The 18,262-nt window shown below is 36.1% G+C and overlaps 1 protein-coding gene across 1 annotated transcript in view; it reads left to right on the top strand.

The window, feature by feature from the left end:
- NRXN1 (neurexin 1) overlaps window positions 1-18,262 on the top strand; it is a 667,470-nt gene that overhangs the window by 351,675 nt on the left and 297,533 nt on the right. The window lies entirely within an intron of this gene.

The raw sequence follows: 18,262 nt of genomic DNA, 5'->3' as shown, positions 1-18,262 counted from the left end.
AAGTATAATTTTTTTATTAAAAAAAAAGGGGTCACAATTTCACTTGGTTTAGAAATATTTTTCTAAACGTTATCCTTTCTAAAATCCAATTTTGATTGTACTTGAGGTTCTATTTAGCTCAAAAAGAAATGTTTTATCTCTAGTAAGCCTGAAGTCCTATTTTTATTTTTTTTTTACCTCATTGCATAATGGACTGGAAGCAGTTAAAGTTGAAAATTTTTTGGTCAAGATTCTTCTAACTGGTGAAAATTCTGAGCAGCCCAGGAGTTGGACCTTTCTAGTCTGGAGAAGACAAGAAAAAGGGGATCTCATTACTGCCTATAAATATCTCAAAGTCAGGTGCCAGGGTCCTTTCACTCGTGGCCAGTGACAGGACAAGGCCATAAACTAAAACACAAGAGGTTTTTAAACCTTTAAAACCTCAGCATGACGAACAGTTTGACTTTGAAAGTGGCAGAGCAGTGGCACAGCTGCCCAGGGGGGCTGTGGAGTCTCCCTCCCTGGGGACATTCAGCCCCACCTGGACACGCTCCAGTGTCACCTGCTCCAGGTGACCCTGCCCTGGCAGGGGTTGGAATGGGTGATTTCCTGAGGCCCCTTCCAACCCTGTGGAAATTCTGTGATCCAGTGATTTCTTGGACATGCTCAAGTGCATTTCCACTCTGCATTTCATATACTTTTAACCCAGGTTCTCTCATTAGTTGTGTTGTATCAGAAAGCTTTTTTATTTTCTTTATTTAATATCTATTTAAACTGTGAAGGCAGAATACCAAAGGGTCAATTAAACTCCAGCTCTGCCTCTGTAGAGATCCTTCATATTTTGGAGGTCAGAACTTCTCAGCCTCTGTGTCTCCATAGTAAGCTATGCCAAAGCAGTGTTAAGAGAATTTTAATTCTGTAATATCTGTAAAGCCCTGAATCATAAGGCACCTCAGCATATGCTTAGAACATCTGTCTGAAAATGGGCGCTTGTAAATACTACAGAGAAAGTTTCTATAGGACAGATTAGAAAAAAGCTTCTGTGAAGAAAGAAAAGCAGGGATGTACAAAGTGAAAATAAAAGGAGAAAAAAAAAAAAAAGAACAGAAGCATGAGAGATTAAAGAGAAAAAAGATAATAGAAGGAGAGTTACTGATAAGGAACAGGTAGCAAAAAACTATTTTTGAGAAAATGAAAATTCTAAAACAAAACGCAATCTTAAGAGAAAATATTGTGAACAGATTAGCCACTTGTTATAATTAAATATTTGCTTTATGTTAGTAAAGGAAATTAAAACAGTTAAAATCATATCATTCAATAGATTATCCTTCATAGTGATTGACAATATTTGTTATGCATAGACATACATTAATGTTCTTTTGGAACGATTCAGGAAACAAATGCAGCTAAGGCTTTACTTGGTTGCAGGTAGGAAAAAACCTGTATTTTTAGCTTATCCAAATACAAACATTCCCAGCTCTTGAAGTAAATACTAAATCTAAAACTATTATCACCAGGATTTAAAACAAACAAACAAAAGGATATGGATTGTGTGTGTAAAGATTGACATTATAAAGAAATATTTCTTCTTGTCTCAATTTATTCCCCCAGGGAAACATGCTTGAAATATTTTAATTCCCATCCCTCAGCCCCCCCCAAATGGCATAGTAACTGTAAGGATAGAAAATGTGAAAGGCCTTCTTTAAAACTCATTACAGAACATTCAGGCTGAGTGGTCTTTCTGGTTTTCATCCAGCTGTTTCCTCATGATACCTATGCCTTACAACATTTATTCTCTTTAAAATTAAAGCAAAGAAAAAGGAGAGCTACAGTATATTTCTTTGTCAAGGCAAGACAACCCCATTATTTATTAATTTTTGATTCCTCTGTTGCATTTGGAGATACAGCAGATGTAAAGCTGTATTAGATGTTCTACTCCGCTACCATTTAGCAGCAAAAAACGAAGGAAAGCATCATTTGATCTGCTCTAATAATTTGAAAATTATCTATAATAATAATAATTCCTTTCAATGGCTAAATAAATAAAAATGAAATGTCATAGTCATTAAATATCTGTCGGAACATCTGGCACTGTACTGTGGTGGCGTGGAAAGCCTGCTGTGCATGGAACTTGTCATTCTGTTGTGGGCTTTCTGGGTGGCTGGGAATGTGACCTTATTCTTGGTGCAGGCCATAACTCATTGTCCTGGGCGTTAGGAGTAGTGCCAGAAGGGAAAAGTCACTCCCAGCACGATGGAAAGGGCAGTGGGGGTGTGGGATTGACTTAGGAAGATCCAGAAGGTGACACTCAACGTGTCCATTGAATGGGAAATTGTTTTGGAACCCATACAGTAGAGAAGCTCTCCTGAAGTGTTTAGTGAGTGTAGGGAAAGCAGAAATGTGGCCAAGAACAATTAGTTGACTTGTTTGTAGCTTCTGTCCTACCTGTTTCTGTCTTGTTTTATATCTGTGTCTCTGTCATTCTTTGCAAACACTTTGGGTAGAAAGTATAGTACAGTAAAGTTGATAGAACAATAATTAGTTGTCAACAGGTACTGAGAAATCCCAGCTTTCAATATGCTGAGTTTTTCATGACTTTTCTAGGCAGATACTGCTTTGTCTAGGTAGATAGGATTTAGGATAACAAAACAGCAAGATGGGAATCAGTGGTGCTAAGTGATGCTCAGTAAATATCCATTTACTGGATATTTGATCTTTCAAAAAAGCTCACAGTAATATTGATAAGGCAAGAGCTTTGTCTTTCAGAATGTAGTCTCTGGTCACAACAGCTGATTTTTCCTTATAAATAAAAGCTGGTGTTTGAATACAATAAAAAAAAATTGTGATTGTGCTTTGAGATCAGCTGACTTTTACATGTTCAACACCTTAGTCCAGTTTTTTCCTGGTGAGCATCAACATTTGGTTGTTGTGAAGATTTAACCTTTTCAGCTGGGGAGATAGAGTAGCTACCCCAATATATATGATACTTCTTGAATTTCATATTTTAGAATGCCAAGGAATTGCATTTAGTTCTACAAATATAAATAAAAATTCCTTATCACTGAAATACCTGAAGTTATATAAGCACATTTCTCTTTTTGAGAATGGTAAGTAGATTGTCTAATTTTTGGGGTTTTTTTGCTAAGAGATTGTGTTTCTAATTTGTTGGTGAAATGTTTAGGTGCTCTCACTTAGATCTGTAAAAAATTGTCTAAACACTATAATGTATTTTCTGAAAATAAAAGGTTGTTTTGGAAATAATAGCACCTTTTGATCTCTGTAGAGGCTTTAAAAGGTACTTGGAAAAGTAAAATTTATCTTCTTTATTGTTGCACAGATAAAACTGCTTGCATTTTTTTCTTAGGACAGAGTATAATTTAAACAGACCAAATATTTTTCTGAACAGCAATAAGAAATGAACAAGAATGTTGCTATTAAAAAGTGGCTTCTGTATTTATGAATGCAGACACCAGAATGTTCAAAGGCATAGTGAGTTCCAAGAAGAGCAGATTTTGAGGTGCTTTCATGAAAGCAGGGGTCTGTTGCTGGTTGGCATCCCTGTGCTGAGTTACTCTGGATTACACACAGATTTAGGAATTCACCTGTGCGGTCACAATTACTGAATAGCCTCTGTGCAGCAAGGAAATCTTGTTTCCATATGTGCTTTATGTTCTTGACGACAAGCCCTAAGCTCTGGGATGTTAACTTGTGCAATATCACAGAGCTCTTTGGAAGGTTCCAAAAGTGCACTTTGCTGCACTCAGTGCTCAAAACCCTCTTCTGCCAGAGGGCCAAGCAGTGGTGCACACATTATGGGTTCCTCCATCAGCCCAAAGTGTCAGTGGCAAACAGATTACCTATACCATAAGTATATTTTGCTTATCCTTGTGAAAATCCCACATATGCTGTAACTACAGTGCCTAGGGACGCCCTGGGATACAAAGCATTGTATAAATGTAGGTCATTACTGTGAAGTTGCATTATCTGACTCCTTTGTCCCGTGATTGTTTGCTTTAGACTCTGTGGTAACATGTGAGTGGAGGAGAAAAACAGAAAATCTAAATAAAGCACAAGGACATCCAATCTACCCTAAGAAGAAAAGGAATTGTTAAGGAAATCATAGTGCTGAGGTCTAAATATTTCACAATTAGGCATTCATTTGGAAAGAGCAGCTGCTCTATGTCCTCCACGTACTATTTTGCTTACATTGTTTACTGATTACAAAACACAGAATATACTTTTATTGACTATGTTTTCCCCTCCAGTCTTCTAAGAGAGTAATGATGAATATTCATATTAAGAAACAGCTTCAAGGTTCTAGCACCAGCAGCAGCTGTGCTTCTTACAATGTCTGCAGTCACTTGGGCTGAGGAGATGTAAATAATTTACATGTGCTGTATATAGCAGCCCTTTCAGATCTCCATATATTTATGCTAATACGTAACTCAGATTTTGTTGGCACCCACTGTGTTGATCAAATTGAAACAAAAAGTAGGTTGTGGCTGTTCAGGGAGTAGACTTCCAGTTGCCCTGAACAACTGCCATGTGCAGTACAGAAGCCATCACAGTTAAGTGTTGAATCTCAAGATCCTGGAGGAATATTTTAAAGCTAATTATCACTATCAAGAAAGTCCTTGACGTCAGAAGGCGCTGACTGAAGTTCTGTGCAGTGCTTGTCTAGTTACCTATGACTTCAGAATTTATTAATGTCCAAACTCTTCACGGGGAAGGCAGTAAGCTCTTTTGATAGAAAATAGCAGGATTGTTCCCTCATATTCTTTCATTTGTGATATAAAGCTGTAGCAAGTACAGGAAAAATTCTTTTTTCCTTCAGTATCTACCATGGAAATTTTGCATCCTGTGATAGATGCTTAAGTTTATATTTTGGTGTGTAGATCTGCAGTGCCATGGAGTATTAGTCTGGTTACACAAAAGCATGAGGAGGCTCACTTGTTTGAGTTGTAAGCTCGTGCCCCCTGCCTATAGATGTGTCTCTTGTATAGATTCAAAACAGTATGTACAAGTAAAAAAGCATTCCTGTAGCTATCTGTTAAGGCACACAGGTGATCTGTTTGCATATCCAGGTAGAAATTGTTCTTTAGGAAAAAATCCCATGCTGCCTTTGAGGATTGGTCAGCAGGAATAATTGGTAGATGCATATTGCTTACCTAGTCATCATTTTGCTTTTCTACTCTATTTATTTTGGTGGCCAGTTCTTTTGGATTGTGCTATCACCTGAAAACACCAAACAGGGTTGAACTGGATACTACTCTATGAAGACATATGCAATCAGGAAACTTCCAGTACAGAAAGCTGCGTTGCAAAGTGACCTCCCTTACTTATGAGTTTTAGAACAGTGCAGAAAAGATTCCCAAAACTGCTGGTGGAAGGTGTATTCTGCAGCTTTCAGCACAGAAACCATTCATGATTTTTTGCTTATTTTTAGGATTCCATCAACCAACAAATACGTGGGGTTTTGGGGTTTTTTTGTCTTGATTTGTCAGTGTAATTAACTTTTCTTCTGCATATACATTTGGCATTTTTTGTAAGGTGAAAGGAAAAACATAATTCTTGCCTCTGCTGTCCACAGTAGTGGTGGGGACATTCAGGTGTCACTGCATTGTGCAATGACACCCAGGCAAACAGTAAGGGATTGCTTTTGCTGGAGGGAAATCCCTGTTTGGCTAATGATTGCTCAAAGTTAGATGTATTCATGATGGAAATACATATGTCCACTTCAAGGAAAATTAAAAAGGTCAAAACAGACTCCCCAGATGATGAGTCTGTTTGATGAGTCTTTGCCTCATTTAATTTTTTTCTAAACCAAACTCTTAGCACCCCTTAGATGCATATCAGAAACATGTGGAGGTGCAGAAAATTGACATTTTACTTACAGAACAGAAGCTAATGGAGTAGTTAATGGCATTTCCAAAGCTTGTGGTGAATAACAGAGTGCCAGGACTTTAACAAGGGAGCTCGTGATGCAGCCTGTGTCACAAGGGAGCATGTGTTCAAAAAGAGGAGTATTCAATGACTGAAAGAACTGAGCTGTGATTTTTCTCTCTTTTAAATAAAAGTGCTTGGCTTTTATACAGAAGAAAGAGGCTACACCAAAAAGTATTAAAAGCAGAGTCAACTCCCCCCTCCCCGCCAACCCACACCCCCAAAAAGTAGTATTTAGCAGCAAGCATTTTAAAAATGTAAAAAAAATGTAGTCCTGAAGATTTACATTGAGGCCATTGACTACACGAAACAGGAGTTAAAATTAAAATGTTAAAAGGAGCTGGGAATTAAATATTTGCTGTTTGGTGTAGTCTGGTCTTCGCAAATGAAAATCTTTGCTTTTCAGTATTATTTTTACAAGCCCTTGGAATAGTCTTCTTGGGGCTTATTAATACTTATTAAGAAATAGCAATCATTACATACAGAGATTAATCATTCCAAGTGGGAGACAGCTTCAGGCCTTCCTATATTTTTAAGTAGAGAGGGAGTAGTGAGAAAAATAAGTATACTTGTGGATTTAAAGATGCTTCTAGATACCTAGTGAGATTTTTAAAAGAACCGGACTCTAACAGGTTTAATAGTAAATTCTTAAATGTTTACAAAATGCTACTTATGTTTCTTGATTCACCTTTAAAATTTTATTTGGCTATCAAAATCGACTTTTAGAAATTTTTTTTCAAGTTTTATGTGTCTCAGGTGCCTGCATCCCATTGAGTTTTGCTTTAGTGTTTAAATTACCTGAGACTGAAGTGCTAATAAATGGATTTATGAGTCTGAATCAAAGGTGTGGCTTCAATTTATACAAGTAAATCCAGGTAACATTAAACAAATTGATGAGGTTACTGTTAAACCATGTAGGTACTTTGGTCAAACCTGCATTTATGTGTGGACCCAAATAATCTGTACAGTCCAGTCTGAAGCACACTTTGCCGCACATATATTTGATTTCACAAAACAGATTCACTTAAGTGTCTCTTTTGTGTTGCAATTATAATTTTAGAGGACAGTTCATAGCTCAAGTTTCAATGCTACACAAAATCTAATGTTTTTAATTCTTAAAGAAAGTTTTTTTGTTTTGCAAATTGATTTTTCATTTTAGAAGTAGTGGTTTAAGAAATCAAAATGATCATCTCCTAAACCTTATAAAAATGAAATCTAGACCATAGTTGTATATTTAAATTCTTAGGTTTTCAACTGGGTTTCACTTACCAGTTTATTTTTTTCAGCTTTCTATCTGCCATATAAAAATGTGATGTTTCTTAACATAAATGACTTGAAAACAAACATTTCTGTTGAAAAGTATTTCTGTGGGAGAGTGGTTCATAGGTAACTTTTTGACATGAAGGTTCCAGTGGCAGGTTGGGGAATTTACGTACATGTAAATTGCATTTACTTGAAATGTAATATTCTGGAACAAGTCAGAAGATTGCTTCCTTATGCTTGATTGTCTGTTGTGAATTAGTCTCTTGGTTCCATAAAAGATTTCCATTAGAAAATTTCCTGAGAAGTGTTTAGAACAAGAGAGCAGCCTAACCTAAAGTGTCAGTAATTTCATGGTGAGTTATGTGTCTTGAATACAAGAGTTCAGCACCACTTGGTTGCCATGGTTCATTAGTTATCATCAAACCCCCAGATCATCTTTGAGTAGAAGCCCGAAAGCCTCTAAATATTCACATGCAGTGCAATTATGAGGCAATCAAAATAAAATTTAACAATTTTGAAGTTAAATTGAAAATAGATGGTGCTTTCAAAGCCAGAGATTAAAGGGAGACAACCATATGTAAATCAGATACAGTACTGCTGAATTATCTTGTTCAGTGTCTGTGCTTTCTAAATAATAGACAAGGTAGTTGTACAGAATAATTCCTTTGAAAGATCTGACAAGCATGATTTATGGCATAGCCCAAAACACATTCTTTGCTTGAATATTCAGTCAAAAGAGCTTCATTTTCCCCAATTCTAATATTGTGGAATTATATTTAAATGGTGTCTTAACTTGGGAAGTCACAGGAGGGAGAATATAAATTACACTCCTACAAAAATATACAAGAGATTTAAATTGGAAAATTGCTATTTTGGAATGCAAGACAGCAAACTACAATTAATCACTGTTCCTCCGTTCATCAGACTTCACAGTGAAGCTTCAAGAAACATAATGCAGTATTTTAAAAGGCTCATTTAAAACCCTTTCTCAAATACTACAAATATCTGTGGGGTGGGAGGAGGGAAGGATAGCATTGTTTAGAATAACTCATTTAATGAGCTAGTATTTGAGAACCTAAAACTAATCCAGTTTGCATAAAACTTCAACATTTTAAAAAAGCTTAACTTGGGAATTATTTTCGATTCGGCCATTTATGAAAGTTGCCTGTAGTCTCCCTATGGAAGGAGAAAGTGGTAAACTGGAGCCTTAACCCCAAGAAAATACATCCTTCAGATTTTCTGTAGCTTTTAAAGGATTGGTTAAATTATTCCCAAAGCACCTAATATAAAGACTGTCATCCTAATCAATGTTACAAGTATGGGCTCTTTCAAGTGCTTGACGCTGCTTCGCATCAGTGAGGCTCCCAATGGAGACTGCTGAACCCAGCTTAGCCAGACATGTTTCCATCTCGAACCCTCATCTCCATGTGCTGCAGACTCACAGCTCAACTTTTAAACCTCATGAAACAGAATTGCCAATGTTTGCATAAGCAAATGTTCTCTTTGAGCAAACTGTAACTCAAGAGCGTTTTTCTAGCTCTGTGTTCTGCAGGAAAAAAATCCTCTTCTTAAGCTCTAAAAAACTCTTGAACTTTCTGTGAGGACACGTTTTTATTGCTAATTCTATTTCATTTACATCACAGATTTTGTTCATCCCTTAATCTTGACTGGCTTTCCAACGATATAAAGAAAAGACAATGCTTCACAAAGAGAGGACTTAACTTGAGGAAAATAAAACTATCCACACAAGTATACTTTCCGTTCATGCAGATTTTGATTTTTTGGTGATGTTTGCATGGTTTGATAGATTTTTAATTTTTTTTGTGATTCCACAGGGAGGTAGATTAAATACTTCATTGCTGAGTCTTGTACAGCTGTAGATCACAGGTACCAGAAGGACTCAGAGCCTGTTCAGCATATCCCATTGCAACTTTCTGAGTATTCATTCACTGATCAATCATTCGTCATTTGAACTATTTCAATAATTTCTGAAGAATGATAGTGAAAAAGCTATCAGGTCATCTGTCAGTCTAAGTAATAGCAAACTCAACCTGAGGTAATTTGCAGAAGCATTCTTTGAAAGGACTTTTTTCTAATTGCTTGAATTTCTATTCCTATATTTAGAGGAGGGATTTTGCTGCTTAATAGGTACAACAAGTGAATCCCATCTCAGTATTTATCCTGTCTAATTAAATTTTGCAAATATACAGATCCAGAAACTCAAGAGCATGCTGAGAAGGAGCAAGTCAGGGAGCTACTTTTACTTCTAAATCCTATAAAAATACCTTGCATAAAGTCTAACTTTCCTGTTGTTGCTAAAGCACATGACAGCTGTTTGAGAGAGGTCTGTATTTAACAGTCTCAAGTGATTTTAAACATCTGCATAACCTTTTGGACAACGGTGTCCCTCAGGCAGCTGGGATCTAGGTGTCTAAAATGCCGCTACACATCCATGATTAGGTTCCTAAATTGCTTCCTTAATGTTTTAACTGCTCAGATGTTGCAAGTTCGTGGAAGGCACTAGAGGCAAGTCAGGAACAAAATACTGCAAGATTAGAGCGCAGGAATTTCTGGGAGAAAATATACAACTTGCCCTGATGCATGGGGTGTGTTATGTAACATGTGATGAGTTTTTCACAACAAAGATGGATTTTTTTTGTTGTTTTTGTTGTTTTGTTTTTGTTCATTATTATTATTATTATTGTTTTCATTTACTGTGGTGGATGCTTTTGGACAGCAGTAACAGGCCACAGATGCAAAGCTTTGGAAGATTTTCCAGTAGCAGCAGCTGGCTCCTTGGCAGTCTCCTCAGGCAGTTGTGTTGATGCTTTGGAGTTGCCTCTGGGTCTGTCACGTAAGGAGTCAGCTGATGAGTTGCCTTCTATGTTTGGATGCCTTTTTTTTTTAAATAGCATTGAAACACCATAAATATTAGGGGGAAATGTGCAAATTTTTGGTACTCTTGCAAGACAAATACATATATGTGATACTTGTGTATCATACATGTAGTGGTGCATGTGAAATGTTGCCTATGCAATATACTCACATGTAGAACTTTAAAATTTCATCTCCTCAACAGATTTCTGCTCTAGAAAGTTTTGCAGAAAGCTGCTCAATTCTCATCAAACAGCCTTATAAATGATCACACAAGTAAGTGGAACTAAAGACTGGTGCTACCACGAAGCCTGGTCTCAGTGCTGGCGTTCACCAAAAATGCCATTTTCTTTTGTACTGCCTTTCTGTGAACAGTCAGCCTAGCTAACCATCTCTGTTATTACTGTGTGGATTTAATCTACTCATCCATTTTAACAAGTTCTTTACTAGCTGCTGAGCTTTCAATGCACATAAAACTTCCCATACATTCAGAAATTACTTATGAGACTCCCAAATTGAAAAAAAAAAAAAAAAGAAGGAGGAATGGGGGAGGGCAGTGAACACATGTTCATGTTATACTGTGCCATATGTTGTAGTAAACTGGGTGTATGAATTACCATATGTGGATTTTCTTATCTCTGGCCCTTACATAACTTTGACATGAATGTCCAAATTGCCAGAGGAAAAGGCAGCAGGATGCATTTTTATCTCATCCTTGACAAGGGCTTTCATTGAATGGTAGTTTTGTTTCCAGTGCAGTACCTTACCAGGTACCCAAGGTAAGGATGGTGTTAGCAGATGTTTTTTGGGCATATTTAAGATTGTAAGAGTGTTTATATGAATGAAACCAGGCATTTTGAGAGCCATACCCAACCGATCTGCATTTCATCACAGGTGTAAATTTTTGCCCACAGATGAGTAGGAAATTGAAAAAATTGCTAATCTATAGCATCAGAATTATTTTTCCCCACAGGTTAGAAAAAAAATCCCACACTTTCATAAAGCTATTGAAAACTCAATAATAAAAAAAAAAAATGTACAAGAGATTTAATCTTTTTTGGTTTTGCTTAAGACCCAGTATCATTTGCAACCATCTCACCTTTCTTCCAGCCCTCGTGCACCCCTGTTGAGACAAACACACTGCTGCTTTGCTCTCCTGTCTTTAGAGAGTTATTGCTCAGGTGTTGGGTCTGTCCCTAAATGCTTCAGACCTGCATTCCAGTGCTTGCTCCGCCATGTAGTGCCTATGTGAGGCCTTGCAGGGCCTGAAGATTTAAAATAGGAATCTAGAATAGCAATGACATTTAGGCTGCAGGGCTTTTCATTAAATTAAAGGCACTGGGGAGACTCTAATAATAGAGATGAAGCCGAGAATGGGAAAAGTAGAATTTGATCAGATAGTGCTCTTGTAATTTGATTATGCTTATGTAAGGGAGAGCTGGGACTGAAAAGGGGACAAGAGGAGAAGAATCAATAAAGAGTAAGATGACATTAGGAAAGGTTTTTCTTTCTACTGACTAGCTAGTAAGAGCTGAATAATGTAATTTTTATTCTCATATGAGCTGACCTAGACTTTGGGGGTGATCTGGACTACAAAGCCGACATAGTTCAGTTCTAATCCCGTTCTCCTTTTCATGCTTATGTTTTGGTAAATCTAAAAATAAATTGAACCTAAATCCTGTTTGTACAGGAATGGATATAAAAAATGTATCTCCTGCACATGCAAATGATCTGGTAGAACACGTTTCCTGGACATGCTTTTTAGCTACCTTAGTGATCTGGCTTGCTCAAAAGAAGTGGTGGCACTAAAGAAGGGGATGCCTGTGAAGTTAAAGAAGGGGTTGGATACCTCAGAAGCTTCTGAAGCATAGCTTCAGATGCTGATATTTAGACTATGCTCACGTTTCCCATTCATGAGGAAAGAAGCAGCATTTAAAACGCTCCAAAAAGGGTTTGAACGTTATGCCTACCATTCATGCATCCTTTGGATGGATGATTTGCGTTCTCTAGGGGAAGCTAAAGGCATCTGCCTGTTGAGAAAAGCTTTCTCTTAGTGTTGAGAATGAATGAAAGACAGTACACAGCTTAAAAAAAAAATTCTGTTAATGGTAGTTTTGGACTCTGAAATTAAACTCAGCAGGTGAGAAGATGCCACTTGTAGTTCAAAGGATACAACAATTCCCCTGCAATCACCTGATGGAAAGCAGGCATGGACCTGCCTGCTCCTTGGTCAGCTCCATCTGTATTGTTTTGTAAAATGAAACACAGGGACAGAAAATTGAGTTGCAAAACATGCATGAATTGTGATTTCTTTGATTAGTCACTTAATGTATATATTTTGTTTTGTTTTGTTTTGATTGCAAGGCTCTTTACTGGTGTTTATCCTATGTCCAGAAAATGCTATCACCAAATCCAAATATTTGATTGGATGCATAATGGTATCACCATTCCACCTGGGGCTAATTTCAGATAAATATTTTTGTGTTGCTTGAAACTCAGGTATGGGATTCTACTGCACAATGCTTATAGTCTCAAATTTTGCTGCAATATTTATGTCTGGTTTTAAAACTCCATCTATTGTGGGAAATAATACCTAATTACTATGTGGCAAAATATACAGGACAGGCCAATCAATTCATTATGCTTTTTAGTTATTCCATTCAATGAATCAGGTTGTGGGATGCATAATATGAAACGTTTTATCAATTGATTAATTTTTAATCTGACATGAAAAAAATCAAATTGGGAAAGAGATAGCCAAATTTTGTTGTATTGACACTTCACTTTTATAATACCTCTTCCTCAGTCATCTACCAGGGGAACAAATTTAATTTGAGTTGCAAAAAAACACTTCTCACCATGTTTTCCAAAGTATTTTTAGCAACAGTTTTTAGTGCTTTGTTTGCAACCTGAGTACTGTCTTGGCTCAGCCACAAAGCCACCAGACTTCAATCACTTACATTTTTTATGATCTGCAAGAAAGAAATTCCTATATTCTTCATCAGTTGTGTTTGAATGCAAGAGAATAATAAGATCCTGTATTTCAAGAGACCACTTCTGAAATCTTGTTGTTCTCAGCTGCATTATATTAGGAATTGATGCAAACCTTACCTCTTTAAGTGGTGATCTTGTGAGTGTATCTCCTCAGGACGTGGCAGACCCTGGTATATCAGCAGCTTAAAAATCACTCAGAAGTGCTTATCGCACAACTTAGCAGTTCCTTAGTGACTATATTGATCTAGACAGTGAAAACTGAAATTACTAAAACTGTTCATGGTTTTGGGCCAAAATATGTTCTGATTCTAATTCCAGGTAATATGGGTTGGACAGGAAAGATATCCCTCTATGACTTTTTATTAGAAATTTTCAAAACTAAATTGGTGCAGGTTTAATGCATGTATAATTTCCACTCTGGTTCTAAGGAGCCAGAAAAATTTCAAAGCTTGCAAATAGATTAAATGCATAAAAAGAGAAAAAAACTAGTGGCTGCTTATCATTATATTTACTTCTGTTTCAGGAAAGCAAATGGAGGGAGAGGGAAAAAGTTCCAAGAATTACCAGGAATCCTTTGCAAAATTATTGTTTTGGTAAAAGGTAGCCACACCAAATACCTGCCATATAATTTTAATAACGATAGTTGATTTAAAGAGAAAGGCTCATTCTGAGGTTTCAATTCTGGACCTCTTGTTAGATGTTTCCTAAACAAAACCTTCCTTTCTGTCTATTAAATGGTAATTTTGGTCCTTCCTGGACCTGGCTTGCCAGGCTGGACAGGGTTAGAATAATCTTTTTATATTAATCTTAGTTAGATTCTAAGTATATTGTATCGGCCAAATGATCACCATCCGCTTTCTACACATCTAATCAAAATGTCTAATAACTTTTTAGGTACTCCAGACTATTTTGATTAGTTTAGCAGTAGACAGCATAGCAAATTCATCCTAATCTCCTGTAATAATGGCAAAAACATAAAACACAATGCTATCGAATAATAGATTGGGAAAAAAGGCCCAAACTCTTCACTGTTGTTAAAAGATAGGCCAGTTAGATATGTACTGCCTTGTCAAGTATTTCCTTCAATCAGCACTGCAAAGGATCAAGGATTTAATATAAAGAATATTGTATTTGAATGTAGGGAGCATTTTACTTCTACAACAAGGATTTGTATTGAAAAGTAAAGGTTTAACATTTTCTATTACTCTCAATGCTTTATACTGAATTCAAGTAAATTAACCTAACAAAGCAGAACCACTTTGGTACAATAACCACCTAAATTGGCTTTTGATTAATCTGATCACATATCCTGTGATTTATAAATAAAAAACATCACATTGTTAATAATAATTAGCAACAGTTTACTATAGTGTTGCACAGCTCACAGCATCACTGTGGCATTGTTTCCTTGGTCTTGCAAAATTGTTGTCAGAGGAGCACTCTGTAAAGATTTGGAGAATGCATTCTTTTAAAATACTTATTTAAAAACTAGTTAGTCTAATTCATTACAAGAGACAATTACTCCTATTTGTTATGAATTTCAACTATAAATAGTCTTTTTAAAAGATTTTTTTTATTATTTGTATTCTTCTATCTGCTCTAGGAAAAAAAACCCTATTACTAAGATATCTAGCAATACCTAAAAATAAATTTTTGCTGAAAGCTTTGGCAGAAAGAAGAGTAAACAATGGGATGAAGAGACAAAACAGACCATTATTTTTGCCAATATATTCCATTTTCAATGATGGCTAAGTGGATAAAGAGAACAGTCATGAAGCACTCAGCCAGCTCAATTTAGGATTTATCTTCCTAATGCACATTTAAGAATTATTAAATTTTAGCTTAGTAAACCTAGATTTTTAAACTTGATTATACTGGACTAGTCAATTCATTGGTGTTTCTTCCTAAAATGTACCTGATGCATTTGATAGACCAACACAAATGTCAATATTTTGCATTTAATCTGCTCTTAAAAACATATGCATTGTTTCTTACTCAGTAGCTTAAGGCTGCTCTTGTTGGGCTGTTGTGAGCTGTAGTGTATATTGGTACATAGGGTGTGTCATCTATCGAACAGATTTGCACTTGCTGTTAGTCAGAACTCTTTATTGCATTCAGATTGTTTTCTTTTTTATATAAAACTTGTTGTAACTAAGTGGAATCTTGGTTACACTGAAGTCAGTGGCAAAAATTAGCTGATTTGAATTAGCCAGGATTTCACCCGTTGTTGAAGGATTTGAAAAATAAAAGTAGCTACAAGAAAGTAGATTTTTTAAAATATCAAACATAACAATTAAAGCCATTTCACTTTCAAAGTCTCAGAAATATTAAATATAGAAAAAAACCCTAGATTTATATTGTAGGGCTTCACTGTTTCATCAAAACATTCCACTCATTGTATTATGCTGATTGGAATAAAGAACTTTACTGGCACTATGTACAGAGATATTCCTGCGCAAGCAGTCGAGAGATTAACTCAAAAAGACACTCTGGATGTGAGAAAAAGATCCAACCTACAAAGTACACTGTGCAGAACCTTGCTTGCATCACCTCAATTCTTCTTAGGAAGAAGAAAATGAAAAAAAAAAAGAAATCAGGTAATAAATTCCTTGTAAAGTTGCTTCTATGCAGTAATGTATCTTGAAATCGGAATTAAATACCATTTTTCCCCGTGGTATTAAAATATGAATGCGCTGCTCTTTTTAAATGTATGCAAAAAATTACTCATTATTGAATATCAACTTTCTGTTCAGAGCTTTTTTTCACAGTTTGGAAATTTAGCACCTAAAATAGAAGTTTATAATGTGTCTGCTGATACAACATAATAGCACTGGCAGATGATATTATGATAATCAACCAAAGCTATTTGTTGAGGGCTTTTTCAGCACTGGAAATGCATGAAGCCTGTTCCTAGGAGTGAAACTGATGGGAACCCTGCAAAGGGTTGCCTCAGTACTTTGAATGTAGCATGACTCAATGCAGCCAGAGAGCAGATTTTTAGGCATTTATTTTGGGCAGAAATTTACTCTCTCCCTGCATTTTGATAAAGGCACTGAAAACAAAATAAGCAATAAAAATTGAATTTGCTTATGATTCTTTCCTAAGGTTTGTATGGAGAAGATTGTGTACTGAAGTCAAAGCTAGTTTTTGGGTAAGAGTTTTATATGAATTCTGTATTTACATCTCTAACAGTAACATTTTTAATATTTACAAGTTCTATTTCAGTTGGTCTTTCAGACATCAGTGTGCAGCCTATCTTCTCCTAAATCTTTGGACCTAAAACTGTGTTCCCTGTTATTTTTGATACTAAATCTAAGTGGAAGTTAATATAATATGGAGTTGACTTTGTCAACAAGGGTTGGTTTCTAGAGGTTGGTGTTGGTGTTGGCTGTAGGAGGAAACCAGCAAATTAGTTGCCCAGCACAAACCTGGATTACCTGGAATATTTCATTTCAGTGGGACTTTTGTCTGACTGTGAATTAATGCCCAGTTTTCCCCTCAATAGTAAGGGTGAATTTAGCACAGTTGCTGTTAAATATAAGTCACTAATGAGAACATGAGAGAGACTGGAAACTGGGTCTAAAACTTGCTACACTGCTCCATCTCGATTAATAGAAGTATTTAATTTCAGTATCTGTAAGATTTATCAGAATGTTTCCATGAATTTTGCAAGTCTGAACACCTGTCTGACTATATTTTATGATATCTGGGATTCCAAAAAATATTTCCAAAAAATAATTTAAATTTGCACAGAAATACAAAAATATTAAACTTATGCTCTACTGCTAGCACTTTCCTTCCTTAGCTCTGGATAATAGAGAGTACATTTTTGTCATCTAATGTCCCTACCTTTCTAGCAGGGGTATGTTGCTGACTCTGCATTTAAAGCTTTAATTAATCAAAAAGGGATATTGAAGGCCACCAGTCTTATAGCTTTTCATACCACTATTTTGGTTTAATACTTTGTAGAAGGATTTAAAACTTCTCCACAAAGATTTAGTGTTGAGTGATGTTTTTTTTTTTCTCCTGAGATTTGGAAAAACACACTCTTCATTTTAAAAAAAAGGCTTATAGCATTTAGTTTCTACAATATAAAAGATAAAATGTTTGATGCATTGGCTCTTATATGTACACACATATATAAACATTTATTATTTGGTGCCAATAGAGAAGTTGGATATAACAGTGATGTAAACGCTGATTGAATACACTACAAAACACCAATAATTTCTGGTCTCATGTGAGATTATTGATTTAATTTCATCATTATTACATTAAATTATAGTAAAAGCAGGGCACAGTAGGTAACTAAAGCTTCACATAATATGAGGGACTGTTCCATATGTCTGCTTTTCCCTTTGGTATTTTCTTTTTTAAATAGTGGGGGAGGAAGAAAAGGCGAACTATGCAAGCTTTTTCTGAAGAGCTAACATCTGACTCTGCTTTGAGGCTTTCTGATGCTGCAGCTCCTGTGGAGACTGCTGCTCTCTGATAGTTTCCCTGTGGCTTTAGCATCTTAGCCTTGCTGCTCTAGATCCTCCATTGTTTAATGATGTGTTGCCCATCTCGAAAGACTTCAAGAAATCGGTTGAAAACATGGGGAGAGAAATTTGCGAAGTTCAAGACAAAGTTCTTAGTCCTGAGAGTGAACAAGCATCCATAAAATGCACAGGAAGTTATGTTGTGTGCAGTATTGGGCATGGTGCTGATAGGGTCAAGGTTCAGGTTTAATCTCTTGTGTTTTTCTGCTTTACTGCTTCCCATATGAAACTAATCCATTTAAACAAAGTAGAAACTTGTATGCATCTAACTTTTTTTTATCATCATAAAAGTAAAACCCGTAGGGTGAAAAGTAATTTTTCCTTTGGAAAAAAAAAAGGCTTAACAGCTGGGAAATTGGAAAAGTGAGTGGAAAGAAAAGAGTTTAGCTCAATTAACTACTGTCATTCAGTAGCTTCCTCCTGGGATAGCTTCATTTCTTTATTCTATTGTGTAGGCCTAATTCCATTGTCATGAAAGAGAACAGATGAAAGGAGTTAAAGAAGTCTTAACTACAGCAAATCTAGTATATTAATTTTCCAAATTGTATCAGAAGAAAAGGGTGCTGTTTCTGTCCTGTGTTTTTTGCTTAGAAAGCAGTTTCCACATCAAACCATGACGAGCATCCATCATGCTCCTCACATTGGACTGATGTGACTTCCTCAAGACA

This window comes from Fringilla coelebs, assembly GCF_963513975.1.
Source record: "Fringilla coelebs genome assembly, chromosome: 3".
Classification (NCBI taxonomy): Eukaryota; Metazoa; Chordata; class Aves; order Passeriformes; family Fringillidae; genus Fringilla; species Fringilla coelebs.
Note: the sequence above shows the minus strand (reverse complement) of the source record. Positions and strands in the feature narration are given on the sequence as shown.